General features: G+C 39.7%; 1 protein-coding gene across 1 annotated transcript in view; it reads left to right on the top strand.

The window, feature by feature from the left end:
• Positions 1 to 3,351: 3,351 nt before the first annotated feature.
• Positions 3,352 to 20,428, top strand: part of Zfhx4 (zinc finger homeobox 4) — a 181,537-nt gene continuing 164,460 nt past the window's right edge. Inside the window, 1 exon segment of the mRNA XM_032898618.1 lies at positions 3,352 to 3,444. The gene's annotated coding sequence lies outside the window, so the exon portion shown is untranslated.

The raw sequence follows: 20,428 nt of genomic DNA, 5'->3' as shown, positions 1-20,428 counted from the left end.
GCTGGGGGTTATCAGGCGATCTGCCTAAAATGAAATCTTGGGGAGCCGCGGCTCCTTGGCCCAGGCGAGAGTGTGTTCCTCCTGTGCCCCGCAGCAGCCCGCAGGCTGGGCTTGGGCTCGCCCTGGTCGCCGCGCCCCTGCTGGCGGCCCAACCCGCGCAGACCAGCCGCGGCTTCTGCCAGCAGCTCTTCTAGCGCCGGCAGCGCGCTCTGAGGCCAAGCCCTAGAGGAGACTCTTGACTCTGTGCTAGTGCTCTCTGCCCCTTCCCCTGAGCCCATTAACCCCCGACCTCACCCCCAGCCTCTCTTCTTAGGAAAGAGGTGAAAGAAGAACAGGGAGAGATGATTAAAAACAAAATGCACACAAGCACACAAGCTTGTGGAGGGCAACAGTCCCGCACAGAAGGGATTGCAAAAGTGGGCAAAGGCTCTCAATCTGCTCTGCTTTTGTTTTCTTACTTACAATTCAATAACCGCCCTCTCTACCCAACACACACACACACACACACACACACACACACACACACACACACACACAGAGCTATAGTTTGCAAGAAAGAGAGGAGGGTTAATAGTGTTGAGATAACTAGCCACAAAAAAATGTTTAAATAATTTTTTTGACAATTGCTGTTTTTGACATTAATGGCATTAATATTATTGATAACGTTTCGGGGAGGGGAAAAACAGCAAAAGAAATAAAGAACTTGTGGATGCAATGATCAGTTTCCTTGTCCACCATGACAGAAGTCGACCCTTTCTTCACCTGAACCTGAAACAGACTTATTGCTCTCAGGTGTTTCCTTCATCATCTGTATTTGCCCGTTTGCAATAGCAGGAAATGGTTTTTCCATCAGCGAGCTTGTACACTGATCCCTCTCCAGCAAAGGGCTTGATCTTTGCTGATTTCAACCTGAAAGTTTCCCCTGCCTTCATTTCCCTCAGTATCTTGAAAAGCCCCCCCACACACTCCATGCAGACACCTCAGATAGTTTTGTTATTATTATTGTTTTATCTAGGATGTTTGCTCTCTGGGGTGTTTTTATGTAAACAGCATCTCTACATAAAACACACTCTTCAGTTGCATGTTACAGAGAATTTCAATTTTACCCCCACCTGCAATGTGTTTCTTAACCCCACTAAGGTACACTGGGAGGCTTCTAGAAGTTGCTGTATGAAGGTAGGGTGGCCGTAAACAAAATAACTTTAAAAATCAGAGACAGTCTTTCACTGTGAGCAGATTTCTTTCCAAAGAAGTTGGAAATGGGAATCTCCTGAGACAGAGAATTTGATTTTTTGTTACCATTTAGTGGCCTTGGTTTCTAAAACACTGCTTTGTGCACCCACTCCAGATTTCTTAGCTGTCATTGCCTTTTTCTCTTACCAAAGATCCTATCTAGGTTTTAGTCTCTTCTCCAAGCCTTTGGATTTTCATTGTGGAGCTAGCTAGTTGCTGAAGACAAGCAGCTTTTCACATATGGGCTGAGGTCTGATCTTGGGGGGAGGGGTATAATTTTATCCATACAGGTGTTTATTCCATTCCCATCTGTCCTAGGATGTAAGGAGTATACAATGATAAATACAAGGGTGTCAGATCCAGGAAGACGTGTTTACTGTCTCTGGAGTTGCAGTGATGTGCTATAAACCTTGCTGTTGATGTTTGCTACCTTTGGTTTCTAAGGCCTAAAACAAGGTTTTGAAGCAGATCCTGGCAATCCGAAACTTCAAAGGCCTGTCAGCTCTGAAGTGGCTGATGCCTCACCTGTCCAGGAAGCTGGGCAGCACTCCTGTTTCCTGTCTGTAGTGCATTTGATTGGTTACTCTTACTTTCATTATGTGATTCCTGGTTTTAAAATATTATGTAGATGGTGTCTACTTGTGACCTCTAGTGCAGTAGTGTATCAAGATGCAGAGTAGCAATTCATATATATATATATATATATATATATATATATATATATATATCTCCCACATTCAGTAGGGGGTATTTAAAAATATGTCTATTCCGAGTGTTAGTTAATTATCTTTTAATGAAAGTGTCACTCATATTCACATCTGTAATATTGGATAGAGATAATTAGATTTTCAAATGAGAATCAGCCACCTTAAATTTTGCACCAGAAAATACCAAGTATATTTCACTCTAATGAGATCTGTAGTGGGGTTTTAAAATTCATCATAATGTGCTTCAAGAAAGGTAACTCAACAGACTAGAAAGATGAAAGGTTTTCTTCCCTAAGTCTTCTTAAACCTATTACATTGAACTTATGTGATTCTGATAAAATACTCGAGAATATTACATAAAAGCTAGACTGTACCCCAGTATCACTCTTACAGCCCGGACTTACTGTCATTTAGAAGTTTACTTTGACTAAACTAACCACTTCCCTAGGTTTTCTCTTATGTGAATGCAAGTGCAAAATACTGTTTTAAATAGAATGCCTGCCGATCCAGAGAGAAATTCCTCCTTTGAAGGAGGTTGGGCTGGGTGATGTTTGCACACAGAGACAGGCACTCTTTATTTACATACATCTGCATATTTGCTCAGGCCCTAGTACTTCCCCATTAAAGTATGTCCCGGTGCATAGTAGAATAAACTAAGAGAAATGCTCTTAATAACTTGACTTGTATTTCTCCTTCAGGCTCCCTGGTAAACAAATCTCTGGTCCGAGAGTAATTACTTTGCCTCATTAAAAAAAAAAAAAATCTAGAACTCTAAAAGGGCATTTCTTAGGAACTATTTGTGCTTTTATATTCTTCCCTTTGCCCTCTCTGTGTGTGAATGTGTGTACGTGTGTGTCTAATGAAGTTTGAGAGTTGTGAGCAGGGGCGCATGGGGTGCGAGCCCCGGAGGTCCCCATCCCCTGTCTCCGTGGTCGCCTAGTCCAGGGCTCCAGCCGCAGCGCTAGGAGCCTTGTAAGTCGTGAGGCTCCCGGGCTGCTCTGAGTCCCGGCTGCGCGTCATTTGCAGTCTGGGGAATGTTGATCACCTCACTAATTACACCTCTCCCCCCCTCCCTCCCCCTCTCCCTCGCTCTCCTCTCTCATTCCCAGAGTGCATATCGGGAATAGACACACAAAGACATGCGCACTCAACTTAATCAGCCATTTTTTTAAACAGGGCTAAAACGATAATAATTAGCAGAATAAAGACATATCGGATTTTCATTTCCTTTCCTCCTTTTCCCAACCCCTTCACAACCAAACAGAGAGACCGCGGTCGGCACATGCTTTAACTCCTCCCGGACCCCCGAGGACCGCTCCGTGCCCCCCACTTTCTGCTCCAGCGTTTTTATTTTCACCCAATAAAGTTCGAGGATTATTTTTTTATTTTTTTATTTTTTTTAATGAACCCTCTCGTTTTACTTGGATGTGATCAGCTGTACGTAAAATAAAAGCAAAACAAAAAAGAGGCGAAGATCGAGTAGGAACTGCAGGGGAAATGGAAAGTAAGTTTTTTCTTTAACTTTTATTGAGTAGTTTGTGTTAAATTTAGGTCGAGTATCGATTATCTTTCCAGCCTGATCTTGCACAATCTTTGATATTTCGCTCCCTCTCTCTCTCCCTCTCCGCCTCTCTCCCTCTCTACCCCTAGCTCGCTTGCTACCGCTCGCCCTAGCACACATACCCTCATCCCGACCACCTCTTCCGCTCTGCCCCCCTTTTCCATCTCTTTCCCCCGTTTTTTGGCTCAAAGATTTGCTCTGCTGAGGGAGTGAGAAGGCACGGGCGGAGGGGGAGGGTGATTTTTTTACTTGGGGCGCGGGGGGGCATGATTTTCGGGATTTAACTTTTGGATTAAGTGACTTTCGGCCGAGTAGTTCTGTCTTTTTCCCTGTCTTTTCGGGTTCTGCCTTCACTGGGAGCCGGGGACACTCTGGTGGCCGGGCGAAGCTGTCAGCTCGGCAGCCGCTCTCGGACGCGAGCCTGCGCCCCATTGAGATGATGCTTCCTCGGCACAGGCACACATTCTCCGAAAGTTTGGACGTTGGTCGGTGGGGCTGGGAGCCCCCTCTTCTCTCCCTGGATTCTTCCCTGCACCCTTCTCGTTTTCCTTTTCTTCTTCCTTTTCCCTTCCCCACCCTTTCTGAAGTTCCCGAAGGGCGCTCACTGCGGGGGCTGCGGCAGGCCAGGGCTGGCGCGCGCGAGGCGCGGGGCCCAGGAGGATGGGCGAGCGCGGGGCTGGGCTCCAGGTAGACACCGGTCCGCGGAGAGCGGCGGCGGGCAGCGGCAGGCCAGGGCGGCTCACGGCTGCACCGGCGCCGCAGACTTGGCAGGTCCGTTAGGAGGCGGGATCTCCGGGCCTGGGTCCGCGGACCTAGGGGTGGAGGCTGCTCGCCCCGGAGCTAGGTCGCCGCCCTCAAGAGGACACCGGAGGCTGGGGATCAAGAGCCTTTGCTTTCTTTTTTGTAAAGGGCAAGGGTGTGTGTTTGTGTGTGTGGGGGGTGGGTGGGCCGTGGCCGACTGTGGGAACTGATTCATTCCTTACTCCCCCCCCCCCTCCCCAACTACAGGGTTTCATGTCTGCAAATGAACTTCACCTCCTCAGCTTCAGCCGGCACCAAGCGTGCCTTCTGGCCCGATCAGTTAGGCGAACAGGGGTTGGAATGAGACTGGTCTTGCCTCTTTTCTCTTCTCTTTCTTTTCTTTTCTTTCCTTTCCTTTCCTTTCCTTTCCTCCTTTCCTTTCCTTTCCTTTCCCTTCTCTTCTCTCTCTCTCTCTCTCTCTCTCTCTCTCTCTCTCTCTCCTTTGCTTCCCTCTCTTTCCATTCTTTCTGCTCTTTTCTATCAGAAAAATAAAATAAAATTTCCCTGGAATTGTACAAAAGTTCCGGAAGGTTCCCCATCCTGCCCCCTCCCCCAGAAGACAGTGTACTGGTTTGTATTTCTTTTGTTACCTGTGATCCAAGCCGGGTGGGGGGTTCCTTGAAGCGCTGGGTCTAGGGTCCGGCCCAGATATGAGGCTCCAGCAGTGCCTTCGGCTGTGTCGCCACAGTTCCGTGCAGTCCTGGTGAGGTTTTAGCTACTGTTCCGTGAGACACCCTCTTTGTAGGTACCAAAGGTTCAGATCACAAACATGGACACCCCCCCAACACACACACTCCGACCCCTGCACACACACACACACACACACACACACACAGAGAGAGAGAGAGAGAGAGAGAGAGAGAGAGAGAGAGAGAGAACACACATTCGTCCCACTCCCCCCACCTCCAGCTTCCACCTGGCCTTCACTTTCCCCCTCCCCCAAAAAGCACACACAGAACAACATCCCCCACCACCACCAAACAAAAACCCAAACACAAGTTCAGTGGCTGAAGATGGTGGATTGACACTGACTCTGACAGAGGCAGGTTCACCAGGAAATCTAGCATTCCTGATTTCTGACAGTTGCATTTCCTCTCCTTGAGCCCCCCCCCTTTATTAACTCTGTTCCATGTTTAATCAAGAATCATGTAGATGGCAAAAGGAGAGACAGAGAGAGAGACACGGGGGGAGAGAGGAGAGAGGAAGACAGAGAGGGAGAGGAGAGAAGACAGGAGACAGGAGACAGGAGGCTTTCTTTTTTGTTTTGTTTTGTTTTTTCTTTTTCCTTTTCTTTCTGTCTTTTTTTTTTTTTATTGTGTTCTCCTGGCTTTTCAGTGCTTGGTCCCTATAAACGCGGAGTGGTTAAAGCTCATATGTAGCATTATATTTTTAGTTGGGTGGATGGATGGAGTCAGGGAGAGGCTGCGGCTGCCGCTGCCTTTTCGGTTGGTGCTTAGATTAAGGCTGAGACTTGGCTGCGATTGGGACGCGACAGTGACACAGGCATCGATCGCTTCCATTGAGAGCAATGCAAAAACACAGCCCGGGTATGTAGCACTCGCTGCCATCCACACTTCCTTTACCTTATATTTACTGACAAAACTGACGGAGCAAGCTCAGACTTTCTCTTTTTTCTTTCTTCCTTTCTTTCTTTCTTTCTTTCTTTCTTTCTTTCTTTCTTTCTTTCTTTCTTTCTTCCTTTTTCTTTCTCTTTCTTTCTTTCTCTTTCTCTTTTTGCTATTTTCTCTTTTCTAACGGAAGAATAAAAAGAATGATGTGTATAGCATTTGTTGGAAAGGATGGGTTTTTAATAAAGCAGAAAGGTAATTTGGGGATTATTTCATTTCATCTTTGACTGTGTTCTAAAGTTTTTCTTCTCCACTGAGAAGCATATTAAAGAAATAGAAGGTTTTCTTTCCTCATCTTAAGAAAAATAAAATACAAAGTAAATCCTTAAGGGAATGTTTGATATTGTTCAAGGGCTGTGGTTTCAAGCAGCAGGAAAGAACGCAAAAAAATAAAAGATGACTAACCAGCTGTTTTAACCTCTTGTACCTGGCTTCAGTGTAAGGATCATAAGGGTCAAAGAGTTGTTTTTAATGGTTTTAATATTTATGGCGTAAACTGTGGAGAGCATCGCTGTGTGTTTATTCAATAGCTGGCTGCTCATGTATTTAAAAAGTAAACTCTTATTGGAGTGTTTTCCTTTTTTATAGCAATGAAGATAGGGTCAATGAAATATGAGGGTAGCACCATAAATCTGAAAAGTGAAATGTACCCAAGGAACAAAGAAAGGTCAGGTAAACCAGCTGTATAAGTCATAGCAACAACACCCACTGTGGGGTAAGGCAGAGACAGTGGCTCTGGGTCTGGGAAGTGAAAGTTAGCACTTAAGTTAAAAACAAGGCAACCACATTCAGCTCTATTGCAGTGTTTTGCAGCTTTTGGCAGGGGTCGTGTAATTCTGTTCATTAATTGTGAGCTAGTTGGATTATTTTAAAGATGCTGCAACAGCAAGGGGAAACAGAAAGAAGACTGGGAAAATTGCTGTTTAATATTGAAGAATTTACTGCTTCCATTCTGACCATGAGCCTAAATTTACACAATGAAATCTGATTATCTCTAATAACAATATTAGATCCTGCATTGGATGGATGAGAATCGAGGTGGTTTTGTTGATTGCAAGGGTTTAATGTTGCATTTCAGAATCTGATGTGGTTTGGCCTCCGTTCCATTAACTGGAAAACCCCTGAGGTTTTACAATTATTTCTTAAAGATAATACATTTAAGATTGCATTGGTAGGCTGAAGAAAAGTCATAAAGGCAAGAAGGGAAGCCCTTAATAACTCTTGAGGTTCAGACATGTTCAGCAGTTAGATTGGCTCTGACTTCACCAAGGGTCGACAATGTGTCATTTCCACGAAGCCAAATTGCCCTCTGCCTATATGATATTAATGTGCAAATCAATATTTCAGGGATTAAATTTCCCTTCTTCATTTTTTATGGTTTCTACCTCAATAAGTCTCAAGTCTATTAGAAGAGGCTGGATGATTTAAAATCTCTCACTGCAGAATGGCTTGTCGTGGTCTTGTTCCACAGATCATTTTAGGATTTTCCTTATAAAGACTAAAGGTGCCCTACAGAAGTTGTGAGGCAGTGTGGAGCCAGGGTCAGCAGTGTAAAGCCCTCATTTGATTAAGAGCTAAGATGTATTGGGAATATAATATATGTGTTTGGGCATGATATATACATTCTGCTGCTTTAAAAATATTATGCTAATCACCTATTGATTTATTTCAAAGTCAATTGATGTCCCTTTCTTAGTAGTGATTTGTTCAGCGTTCTCGAGGACTGTGTTAATTTTCTAAAACACTGTGCATGAATTAGCTTGGTGTGAAAGTATTTGGAGGAAGGGAGTTTTCATGTAGCAAATTTTCCTAAGAAGTACTTTTAGAAATTGTTTCTGACAGTAATAATCAAGTACTGTCATTTGCATGCACTGATCTCATCCCTGCCATTGAGGTTTCTGGCTGACTGATTAGCTGGTTTCTATAACTGGCGTCTCCTTTCATTCTGCTACATGTTTAGATTCTAACACTTAGTAGGAGCAATGTGTCTTTGGACTCTCCTGGAGAAACAATTCCATCTGAAAATATGTGAACTGATTGGAAAATAGGAAGTAGAAATGAGGAGAAGGTTGAAATAAAAGACTATATCTTTATCATACAATCTTCAGAAGGCCTACTGCCTATCATTTGGTCCTGTTTTATAGTCTTAAACCATCTGGACAAAGTTCCGCACAGCTGCAAGAATTTCATATGTGATAGAACATTTTTTCCATTCAGTGTGAAATGTTCCTTCCTAAAAAATGTATACCAGACTTGCTTAATTTAGTCTGTTAAAAGTAATGCATATGAAAATGGACAAAAGGCTCTTTAATCTCTGCAAGCTGTTTGTTTTTCTTAAAGACTCCTGTCTATTTGGGTTTGAAAAGTCATGTTGAGGACATGATTCTGAGGTGTGACATTAAAATAATCTATGATTTTTGGACTGGTATCCGTGTTCCTACCCAATTTGCAGAACTACTTTTTATGCCTGTCAAAACACAGATTTAATCTATCCTTATTTACAATTAATCTCAATGAAATTAATCTTAACTATGCTTTTATTCAGTGGCTTAAAATATCTAATTATATTCAATTAACTGCTGTTATAGTAATTAACATTGCTTAATTGCCTCTGCATATATTTATGTAAAGCTCATTAGTTGCTACTGTCTCCTTTTCCCTTTTCTAGTTGCTATTTTTGCTGTTGTCAAACCATTTTTATCTCCCAAGGTTTGACAGTGGCAACAGCACAGACTCTCTCTTAACACTTTATTGAAATGAACGTGATTGCGCTCCTGTATCAGACACTTATTAGGAGCCTTTAACTACTACTTCAACTGCTAGCCCTGTCTTCATCTTATCCTGGATCTCTGGGATACTCACAAATTATTTTCTGTCATTATTGCTAGAAATATGAGAAGCCAGGTTAGGCATTGTATTCATAAATGAAGAGCTTTTCTGTATCTGTCTAGGATCTGTCCCCATAGGCAGTGTGGGTTTTTTGTGTTTTGTTTTGTAGTTTTTTTCCCCTTCACTAAAAACATTCTAAGGGTTAAAGACTTGGCCATGGTTCAAACTGAGAAGCGCCCAGGGAAAGTGCATGTGAATATGTACAAGTTTCATGTAATTAGTGCTTAATTATATTAACATATGCAAATTGTCAACTTAGGAGCTTGTTGAGCTGGCAAAGATCAGCTAGGCACAATTGCTGTATTGTTCTGAAACAATAATGGATTTCAAGTTGGATTGTGGAAACACATAACTAGCTATCTAATTTAACTCATACCATGGTGAAATTTCATTAGTCTCCATGGAGACTGGTTTAATTGTGCTGACTAATGTTCTGGACTGCAGAATGTCCTAAAAAGAAATCCTTGTTTGCCTAATCCACCTTACAATGACACTTGTTTGTACATGTTTCCCTTGTGTGGGAATTTGCATATGCAAATAAATAGTTTCTCTGCCCCATTTGTCATGGCTGTTCATTACCCATTGTTACTGAGCTGTTACTGAGTCTCCCAAGACTGGATAGTGTCAACCAGTCCAGCTACATTCTTTCATAATTTGTTTCTGATTAATAGACCAGAGTGAGTCTTATTCTCTTTGGGCATCTGCAAGGCAAGGTCAGTTCTTTTTTTTTCTTTTTTCTTTTTTTTTTTTTTTTTAAGTTTCTGCAGTAACTGAAAAACTTTTTTCTTCTGCTCTGCCTTCTCCTTTTCCCACCCATTGGCGAAAAGAATGATATTTAAAATAATGTGTTTTTGTTCAAAGAATACCTCAAGTGATAACTGCTAGTTTCCTCAAGCAAAAAGACAGGCAAAGAAAGCAGATTCTGTTATTCGAATATTAATCCTGTTTTTGACAAGAAGGTAAACTGATATAATTGCTTTTCAGTTGAAGGCATGGAGGTTTATACAAGTGTGAAGACATCGGAAAAGGATTAGCATTTTTTTGCATAATGAAAAGCTCTGTTGAATAGAGATCCAAATGGTTGACTGAATGACTAAGATGAAAGGAAGATGAAAATGCAGACTTCTCCTTCTTTATGTCTGTGTTCTGCTCTCTCCAAAGTTATGTTTTCCAAGACATGAGCAGACAAGCAGTGGCTCAGATTTCATCAACTTTCCAAATTGTCCTGATTTTTAATGTGATCAGGAAGATATGGATGAAGATAGTACAAACAGGTAGATGATCACCAGAGGCCTATATGTAGAAGGCTTTAAACAGCATGCTAGCCTAGCCAAATATTGAGTACTAAGTGAACTTTGCTGATCAAAATATAGTTATTTTAAGAGGAGCCAGGAATATGGCATAAATATTTAGTTCATTAAATTATTGACCTTATAGTGTACTCCCTCCCACTGATTCTGATCATTCAGAAGTAACTACCTCAAATGACAAAACACTTCCTTAGAGGCAGGTCTGTGTATTCTGACTTTTGGTAATGTTAAGTGTTTTAAGTGGTTTGTCAGCTTTTGTAAATACGAAGGGATAGCAGATGAAAACGCAAAGTTGTCTTCTTAGGCTTTAACTCATAAAGCTCGCAATGCAATCTTCTCCTTAGCTTGTAGGTGTATTTTATATTCATTTTAAGTAGGCCTTCTGAAAGATACCAGGGAGCTGTATGCTCACTCCAAATCAATTGCAGTTGGGTTTTTCCTTGTCGCTAGTTAAAGCTGTAATTGGTTATCAGTTCATAATGTAAACAAGTCTCCGATGAAGTTTCTTCAGCCACAATGAGGGCAATGAAAATACTATGTGCCGAGACACCTTGGAAGGTGAGAACTGGTTCTTTTGCATATATGTAAATCAGTATCAGTATAGATCATGATTTGCTCACATGTTGTATCGATGTATATATTTGACAGAAGCTCGTTCTAATTGGGGTCACCACAAATGAGTCAGAGAAGGCTGCCCCAGAGCAAAGCTGAAGAATTCCAGCAGATACCATTCTAACCATTTTGTGGCTAGGCAGCAGAATGTCCATTTGTCTCATAGCTTTAGGGTTCAGTTGCTTGGGTTCTGTTATGAAGGTTATATGGAAACTTGAGAAATCACAAGTGTTTTTCTATAAATCCAAGTGTGCAGGTTACCTCTTGAGTACAATGTATTGTAAAGGAAAAATGTTTGATCTCTGTTATAAAGTCACCCAACTTCTTTACTGGAGTCCTTTTTAAAATTTGTCAAGAAATTCTGGGTTGTTTCAGAAACTTTGATGGCTAACTTTATGATATGCTTGGAAAAAAAGTCTTAAAAGAACAAAAAAGAAATCCACATGGAGGTTATTTTTTTTACACAAATAAGGGCTCATTAAAGTATTTCCATAAGAAAAATGTGTTAATTTAAAAAATAAATTCATTTATAATTTAAGACATGGTTAAGCAGGCACCATGTGTTGTATCTGGCAGCATTCCAGCCACCATGGATGTGGATCACACATGGGTTAATAGTAGCTTATGTGATGTCTGCATTCTTAGGAAATGGGAAAAAGCCCAGGGTATTCTTATATCAAGATTGCAAGAATCAGACAGAACAGAATATATGTTTATATGTGAGCAGATGGACGCATGTGAGAACTGAAAGTGCACAATTTCTCTTGGCACTTGTTTTACTTATCCCTGACAACACAACCAAGATCTTAGTTCACTCCTGGTCTTTAATGGCTCAGGACAAAATGGGCTTTTAATGAGAACTTGGTGGCATTGTTTTCGTGCATAAGGACTGTGCTCCTTGCGATCTTGCTGGAGTCGATATTGTGTTAATTCCCTCATTTCAGAGGTTCACAAGCTGCCTTGGAAATTTGATATGGTTTCCCATTTGACATACAATCCTCAGGTCAGGAATGGCTGCTCTCCACTCCCCTACTCAAAGGATTTTGAGTGAAATGAAATACTTGCCACTGAGGAATTTTTGGTTGTATGTACGACATGTAAAAATAGCTTTGACACGAAAGTCAGGTTTGGCAACAGGCATCACTAATATAATTATCCACTTTAACATTCTAGATATTTAAAAAAAATAAATACACAAAGATTAAGGATTGGAGTAGACTGAGTTAGTGCATATGTCAGAGTGTTCTTATGGTCCAAGTCAGCTTGGTTATGGGTAGGTTTGGGTCAGCGAGGAGGCTGGGACACTAGCATGTTTCTGTGTGGGAAATATAATGCTTATGTCTGCTGCTTGGCTGTCCAGGGTACATGTCATGTTCAGATGATGGCAACTGGTTGACATATATTCTAGCACAAGCTCTAAAAACAAGTTTTATGGATCCCATTTTGCTCTTGCTACAAACCCAGAAAATATGGTACGAATATTTACTTAGATCTGAACCAGGGAAAATTGACTTTTGGGTTAAAAATATGTATTTTTAACTGTCCATAATGTTGTAAGGTTGTTTGACTTCACTGTAACAAAGAAAGGAAACTCATAGCTGTAACAATATTGATATACAAAAACATACTGTTTGTATGTAACATGGTCTCATTCTTAAAATAAAGACCAAATAAAACTTTGAACAGGAAGATTTTGGACAATCTTAAAATTTGGCTTCAGAAGAACAAGGTGAAGAAGCCCAAATATTGATAGGTTCACCTTTTCTCATTCCCATAGGATACCTTCATAAAACCTGTATTAGTTCTCTAAGTTTCAGTTTGTAGCACGTAAAAAAAAAAAATCAAACCATAAATTTAGGAATGATGTAATTCATACTTAAGACTTCTGAACTCATTAGATGTCTTAGGGTTTTTTTTTTAGTTTTGTTTTAGTAAATATATTTGTGCTCAATCTTTGATCACATGCCCACTCAGAGTGCACTCACACATATGAACGTGTGTGCAAGCATACACACACACACACACACACACACACACACACACACACACACACCCCTGGCCTATACCTAAATGAGTGATTTGCTTTGCTCTCTAGATACTGTGAGCTTTTCCTGCCACAAGCTAAATTTCCTTCATTTTCTAAGAAGCGATTTAAAAAGCAAGTTGGTACTGAGACCACTAAGAACACCAAAGACGTTGGGTCAGTAAACAGCCTTCCGTCCATTCCGTTCAGCCAGCTCCTTTGGAAAACTGGAACTGAATCCACAAGTCATCAACACAGCCAGTATGCTAGGAAAGTGTGTTGAGAAGAGCTAGAATTCACTATTTAGGGGTGTGTACTCACTGTTGTATGCTCAAGAAAGGGATTGTGGCATAAATGAAAAATCAAGGCTGTGGGTATTGCAGAAAGAAGCAAAGAAAACTCTGTGAGGGCAGTCCAACAGGGATGTTTTCTCTGAGAAAATGTAGTTTCTGCTTCAAAAGGGGGCTAATCAGAATCTGGACAGCCTCCCAGCTCTGTGACTCTTACACATACTTCTGTGTTATGTAACAGGTTAGTCTAGGTGCTCTAAGTGGCCAAGAAGAGTCTGATTCATAAAAATACTGATGACCTCAGTGACTTAAAATGCATTTTTAATAATCATGAACATGGTGTGAACAAACAGGAACTTTCTGTTCTGTGTGAGTAAGGTAAAAGAGGACAAGGCTTTGAAGTTTTCGAGACAGCATAGTGTACAGAAAGAACGCACATAATTCAAGCCAGCCCGTACTTTTGTCCTGTTTACTTTCGACCCGTTTTTCTTTTAAGTAAGTTTGTTTACTTCCACTTAAATTGTACTTGATTTCTCAGCAATATAATGACCTGTATAGACATTGTCAGTTATAAGCTACCTGGATTAATTTAGATGGCGATCTTGTCCAAACGTCCAAATGTCTTTGGAAGCTTCGGTTTCCTATTATTCTGTATCTCCGGGTTTGCTGAACTATAAAATATGTCAGTTTGAAATGACATTATATGTGGTTACGGAGGCTCTTGGTTGAATATGGCATTAAGATGATGAGTGTTTGATGAAGTATATCTACAAGGATGTATGTAGAGGGACCCATGGCTGTGGTAAGGTGATTGGACTCGGCAGCAGGTGTGTCTGGGATGTCGTGAAGGAGACAGTAGCCTTCCGCCATCGTTCTCGCCTTAGCAGGTCTCTGGATGGCATCTAACTAGGCAGGTGGCTCCCACTCTGTCATCACCACTGGTTTAGTTATGAGGATGCCTAGATATTTAATGTATTTCATTTTTCTATAAAGCTAATTAGGACAGAAACAGTTTTTAAATAATTCAGACCTTGGTCAATTTACATGAACTCTGGAGCGCCGGCAGTCCATTAAATACAATAATAGAAGAGACCACACTACTGGCTTCAGTCTTGCAGTAAACTCAATCTGTTGAGATCCTGTGAATCAGAGTGCTTCCAAAACTGGCTTACAAGCAATGGAAACACTTTTCTATATATTTGCTATTAAGAGATTTTGATATGTCACGAAATGAATATAAGTCTTACTATTTCATGGTGTCCTATTAACCAAAATTTCTATAAGCCCAGAGGAAAAAAAATCCAGTTTTATGTATAAATATGTAAATGTCTACAGATTCATTAAGTTGTCTTTGGGAATTTTCTAGATAAGTTATTAGCATCCACTTGGATTAACTTTTAGGGCAAATCACAGAATTTTGCATTTTTTATAATGATGCATTATTTAATGGAGGATTATGCAGTTTCAAATATGACAGTTTGCCTAAAAGTTAACACATATATAAATGTGATTCTCTTGGACCATATAGAAACTGGAGTCTATTTTCAATACAGTTTTAAAAATAATTTAGTGCATAATAATCTTCCACTCTGATACGTGTTTATGAACAGAGTTATTGTTTGTATTTTTATGGAAATATAAGTGACCTTGGATTGTATGTGCTTGAGAGATATTCAAATAAATTATAGCCTCTATGGAGGCAGAGGTCATATCCATTTAACTACTGTATTCACACTGATGGGAATATTGGCAATTTCTTCAATTTCTTGGTACCCAAGCTGCTGAGTGACTTGCTAATGATTCTTAAAAGCACACATAGATACCTTCAGTTTATTATACTAACAGACTCTGCTCCCTGTCTCACCTAGGTGCTGAAAAGGAGTGCACAAATTCACATTGGTTGTTTCTTTTCTGGAGAATTCCTTAGAGAAAACCATTTAGAGCAACGTGAATGGTTTTTTGTTTTAGAAGTCTAGATTGTTGTACAAAGGCACAATTCCCTTTTCAACTGAGAAGAAAACTGGAGCCCATAGAAATTCTTGAGCTACAGCACATAATTCAGAGTAGATAGGTGATCTAGGTTTGTGTGTCTATGTGGAAGGTACAAGAATGTGATCCCTGAATGCATTTTCATTTTGAGGACTTCAGCTCTCTTCTGTCTTAAATTTATGTGCTCTGAATATGAGAATGATTTGCAATTCTCTCTCTCAGTGTGTGTGTGTGTGTGTGTGTGTGTGTGTGTTTTCTAGTTTAAAAATGGTTAGTTGGTTAGTTTATTGGTTAGATTGGCTTAGATTGTGGTCTAATCAATAGTCTAAAAGGTAAGAGATGTGAGAAAAAGTGGGGTAGGGCATTTCCTTCTTTAAAAGAAACAAGGTGCAAATTCATTAGGAATCGAATCATTCTGATTTGCCAGAAGTTATTTTGTCACAGAAGGCTGATCAAGTATTTGCTGTCAACAAAGAAATCATGGACAGCACTTAAAGTGGCTCACCTCTAATTTGCTCATAAAACTCACATGATCACTTGGTTTTGTTCCTGTTCTAAGAAGGGGACAAATGCTAATAAGAACAAGAGTAAGAGTTCCTTGCATGGTCCAAAGCCTGACCTACTTTCTTGTGATCTGCTAGGCAACCATTGCCTATGATTGCTGTGTGTTCTCAAAGGATTTGAGAAAAGAAGTTAGAGTAAGAACCTACTGTATGTGCTGCATCGTGTATGCATCGAGAACTTGCACCTACAACTTGGGATCTTAGTCTGTAGCTAGAAGAGTGGAGGCGGTTATGCTAAATCAAACGTTTGACATTCAATTAGCCTAAAGAGCTTCACATGGAATAATATTTGGAAATATTATTAAAAACTCTAATTGAAAAAAATATGATGCCATAATAAAACTGGTTTTGACAGTCCCTTCTGCTACAGAAGTAAACAGAGAATTCATACCAGAAAGAAGGTAGGAAAAAACTAGACTCCGCATGAAGTAGACCTGAAGAACAAGGCTGCCCTACCCACTGATTGGCCCTGTTTATTTGAGAAGCTTCATTTCTATTACATCACAAACAATGTCCTACTCCAGCTGCTCATGTTGAGGGTACAGAAAAGACATTTAAAAGACAGTCCCCTGTCTGGTGTGCACTGACCAGAGATTTAGTGGTGATTCAAAATTTACTCTAGACTTTCTCTACCACAAATCCAGTTCACACTCATTTCCCTGTTCTCCTTTGATGATCTTTCACAATACATTGCAGGAACCTAGAAGAACCATATTCCGAATGGTGATGAGAGTTAGTGGTGTATCGGTAGATGAAGCTGTGCAGTCATATCAGAGCCATCAGCTTGTTTGTCATGACTGGAGTGAAGATGTCAGGACCAATGAGTGTATGAGCACAGAAGAGACAAAAGGGCTTTTGGAGAGACACATTTTTGTACTTGGAGCCAGCAAAGGCTTAGATTTAGCTTCAGGGAAAGATTGGGATTAGACAACACTGTGTACAAATACTTAACATAACAGAATGATGGGCGAGAATAGGAAATATAAGAATGGACACTGTTCTTGACATGCACTTTAGACTGCAACTAAAGAACTAGGGAATTTCCAAGGTAAATGTTCTGTGTGGGTTTAATGATTTAAGCCAGTCTGAAGCTACAGGTTTGAGATAGTATCACTTGAAAGATTTGCTGATCACATGCTAAGCATGTGGACATATACTCAACGTGAATACATATGCCCAACACCTGGACTTTAAATTCAGCTGCATTAAAAATTTTCAATTTTTGCTTCTATCTAAAACCTATGTAAAGAAACAGTATTTGCATTCACAGAGGTAACATTCAGGTATGAAATGCTTTTCACTTTACAGTGGAAGTTAGTACTTGATTTCTTTTCTTTTTTTTTTCTTTTTTCTCGGAGCTGGGGACCGAACCCAGGGCCTTACACTTCCTAAGCAAGCGCTCTACCACTGAGCTAAATCCCTAACCCAGTACTTGATTTCAATAATAATTTTGACAATGGCATTCCTGTGACATTGTTGAACTTACACAAAACCAGAAGCTAAACTTTCTTTATACAGACTTCATTCTGAAACATTAATTGAAAAGTAACAGACCTTTCCTTCCTCACCTGAGTTCTTATCTTTGATAGGCCAATATTAGCAGGTTTCTTCCATTTTGGATCCATCTAACTGTTCTCTTTCAGCTAATGTACCCAGACAACCCTTTCTTGTTTCATTCTATTGATTTACAGTGTTAAAGTGGAATAATCGGATACCTGTTTCCTGCCCTTTGAGTATTTGTCTTCACGGAGGCTGATTACTTTCTCTCCTAGCTCTTTAGCTGTTTTAAATGTATAATTATCATTGCGTGTCATCTGATAGCCACACTAATTGCTGCCAACTATTGTCTGTTTGCACTTAATGCTGAAACTTGATCAACATCCTGCTTTGGTTGATGTTTGATGGTAAACTTTAATTAACTCTTATTGCATTGAAGAAGAGCTCAGGCTTGGTGCTAACTAATCATTTACCTTCATTATGTCCTGACAGCTCCACTTGTCCTTGGTCCTAATAGATACACCAGTCAGTAAATAAACCTGCAAACCTCAGGTCTTGTAGTTGTGCCATGCTAATACTTTTCTACTTAAAGTATAAAATGATTGGGGCCAGATAATTATTCAGTTAGTTTTATATCTCTAGTTCTTCAGACACTAATCTTAAATTGCTTCTTTTATGCAAGACAATTTTATTTTAATAGAAACTGTAGATTTGAGATAACATTATTTCTTCAACATGGTCCTAGGAGCATGCATCTTTTGAATCAATACCATTAAGCTTGTCTCCTGTTGGAATTCTTGTAATTATTTTTCCTGAAATACTTTTCCTGTAATGATATTGAAGTTAGAGTAATCAGGTTACCAGCAGATCATGTAAAATCCAACTCAAAATTGCTGGTTGCTTGATTTTAATTTGTCTGACATCAAGTTTGTTTGAAAAGGGATAATATGTAGGTAAACGAAGGAGCTTATAATTATGGTTGACATTTGTTTGTTTATAATGAAATCTAATTAAACTTTATAGATTTAAAACACAAAAGTTAATTACTGAATTGCTCACTTTACTGATGGGCAGCAGTCAAATTAACTTTTAGGAGAAAGAAAGGGAGAGATAGAAAAAGAGATGGAGATCACGGACAAAAGATTCTTCATAATAGAAATAAAATAACCTCCTACTCTTGGTGATCAAACATAAATTTGCCGAGATTTCATCCAGAAGAACGCTTGGCATTCCACGCATGTTCCCTATTATGTTGGTCCAAATGTGGTTTTTTAATATAAAGTCATTTAAAATATTTACATGGAATATAAAAACAGTTGCATTTGGTAGACTCTAAGAATACTATATAGAGCCACTTGGTAGTGATTTAAAAAATTATACATGTAATTTTCTTTGTTCAAACTATATGAAATCATTTAAAAACATTAAAGTCATTGCTCAGGGAATAACAATGTTTGCTGGAATACCTGACTTGTGATTAGTTTTATAAAGGTAATTATAGTAGGTTTAGCCTTCAAGGAATGGTTTTCAAATATGCTTAACACTACTGTATTTATTGTTATGTTGATGGAAATGGTGAAACACAAAAAGTCACAAAGTTATTTTTCCCTTAATACTCAGTTGTTAATACTTCAGTTTTTTTTTTTTTTTAATCTGAGTAGATAGGGAAGGAAAATCACAGCTGTGCCCTGGGACATATTTTTACCATACTGTGTTTGTGATCACACATGTGAAAGGAGGAGAATCACAGACATGCATTAGAACATATTATCATCCTACCATGTGTGTGATAATGTGTGTGATGGTTGTTGCTAAGGCAGTAAATCGCTTGACACCAAACATTTTGTATTCAAACATAACATTACGTGTGCCAATTAGGATTAATTTTAAGTATTCCTGTGATATCTTCAGATTGTTTTAAGTGAGAGCTGTTAGTCAATCACATTTTAATGATGGACAATTTAGGTGCAGGAAAGACATGGCAACTTTGATTTATACATTTCCAGGACATGATTGAAGAATTCATGTTTTCCCCCAAGGAAGCCGAAAGGATTCCATGTTATAGCTTTATAGTCAAGTGTTCCGCACTTGAACTTTCCAATATGATAGGAGCATCCAGCGGGGAGTGGAGAAGGAAGACTAATTGGTCCCCCATTATGATGCCTCAAAATTTAAAGTGATTTACACAATCTTGAAGAACTTCCAGGGAATACATTTGAATGTACTTTAATGCAGGCCCCTGCTGAGTTTTAGACTTACATATTTTTTTGGGGAAAAGATGTCTAGAAGATCATTTAAGGCTAACTTTACTTTGTGGTGAGAAGAAAAGGGGAAGGCGAGGAACACTTAGGTATGAATGGGTCACTGCCATTATCTGATACTTTTATTTTCTTTAGATGGTGAAATGAATCAATGTACTCCGACTATTGGCAAACAACAGCTTTCTAGTAATACTTTAGCTGATTAGCCCCCTTACCCTTTAATGAAGCAATCACCACAAACACTGAGTGTCAGCTGTAATACTAGCAAAACAGTATCAAAGAGGAAACCAGACAAGGGCACAGAACGTAAATGCAGTTTGTGTCCTTGCCTCACACCAATGCAAACTATTCATTTTCAATTAGAATGAATAAGAAAATTAGAAATCAGCTCTGTTGGTAGAAATTACCCAAGTTTGTTTCCAGAGGTAGCTAAAGTGTTGGATCCATCTTGCCCACTGATTATGAAATTTTCCTGAAGCAAACAAATAAAATGAGTCATATAATAGCATAATTTGGTTAAAGAGAGACTATTGATTCCTCTGTAAGCAAAGTAGCTGGAGTTTGATTAAAGTTGTAAAGAAAACTGAGTAAAATTCCCATTTCCCACAACTAATCTAATTAAGAGCTATTGGACTTAGCGGGAAAGTATGCCTCTCTGCATTTGGTCCACAGCACATATGTTTAATGCTACGTAACTGTCACGTAACGTCTATGTAGATTTAGTGACCTAAGAGGGAAAGAGAAAGGAGACTAGGAAAGAAGGGAAGGAAAGAAAGAATCAAACATGCAGAAGACGAGGCTTCAATCACAAGGGTCCTATTTATAGAGAGGGAAACCAATCTCCCCTGAATCGCTAATTTAGACTTTAATGAGAAAAATGAGAAGGAAACAAGGGAAAATGACTTAGTTGACTCACGCAACTTTGTAAACTTTCCCTTCTTAAAAATGCGCCTGTTCTAAATACTGAATATATTTGGTTACATCCTTCTATTCAAACTTAATTACCTTCTCCCCTTTGTCATGACATGGGTGGAAAGTTTTTGCAGTGTCAGGAGAGGTCGTCA

The sequence above is a fragment of the Rattus rattus genome, chromosome 3 (assembly GCF_011064425.1).
Source record: "Rattus rattus isolate New Zealand chromosome 3, Rrattus_CSIRO_v1, whole genome shotgun sequence".
In the NCBI taxonomy this organism is placed as follows: domain Eukaryota; kingdom Metazoa; phylum Chordata; class Mammalia; order Rodentia; family Muridae; genus Rattus; species Rattus rattus.
Note: the sequence above shows the minus strand (reverse complement) of the source record. Positions and strands in the feature narration are given on the sequence as shown.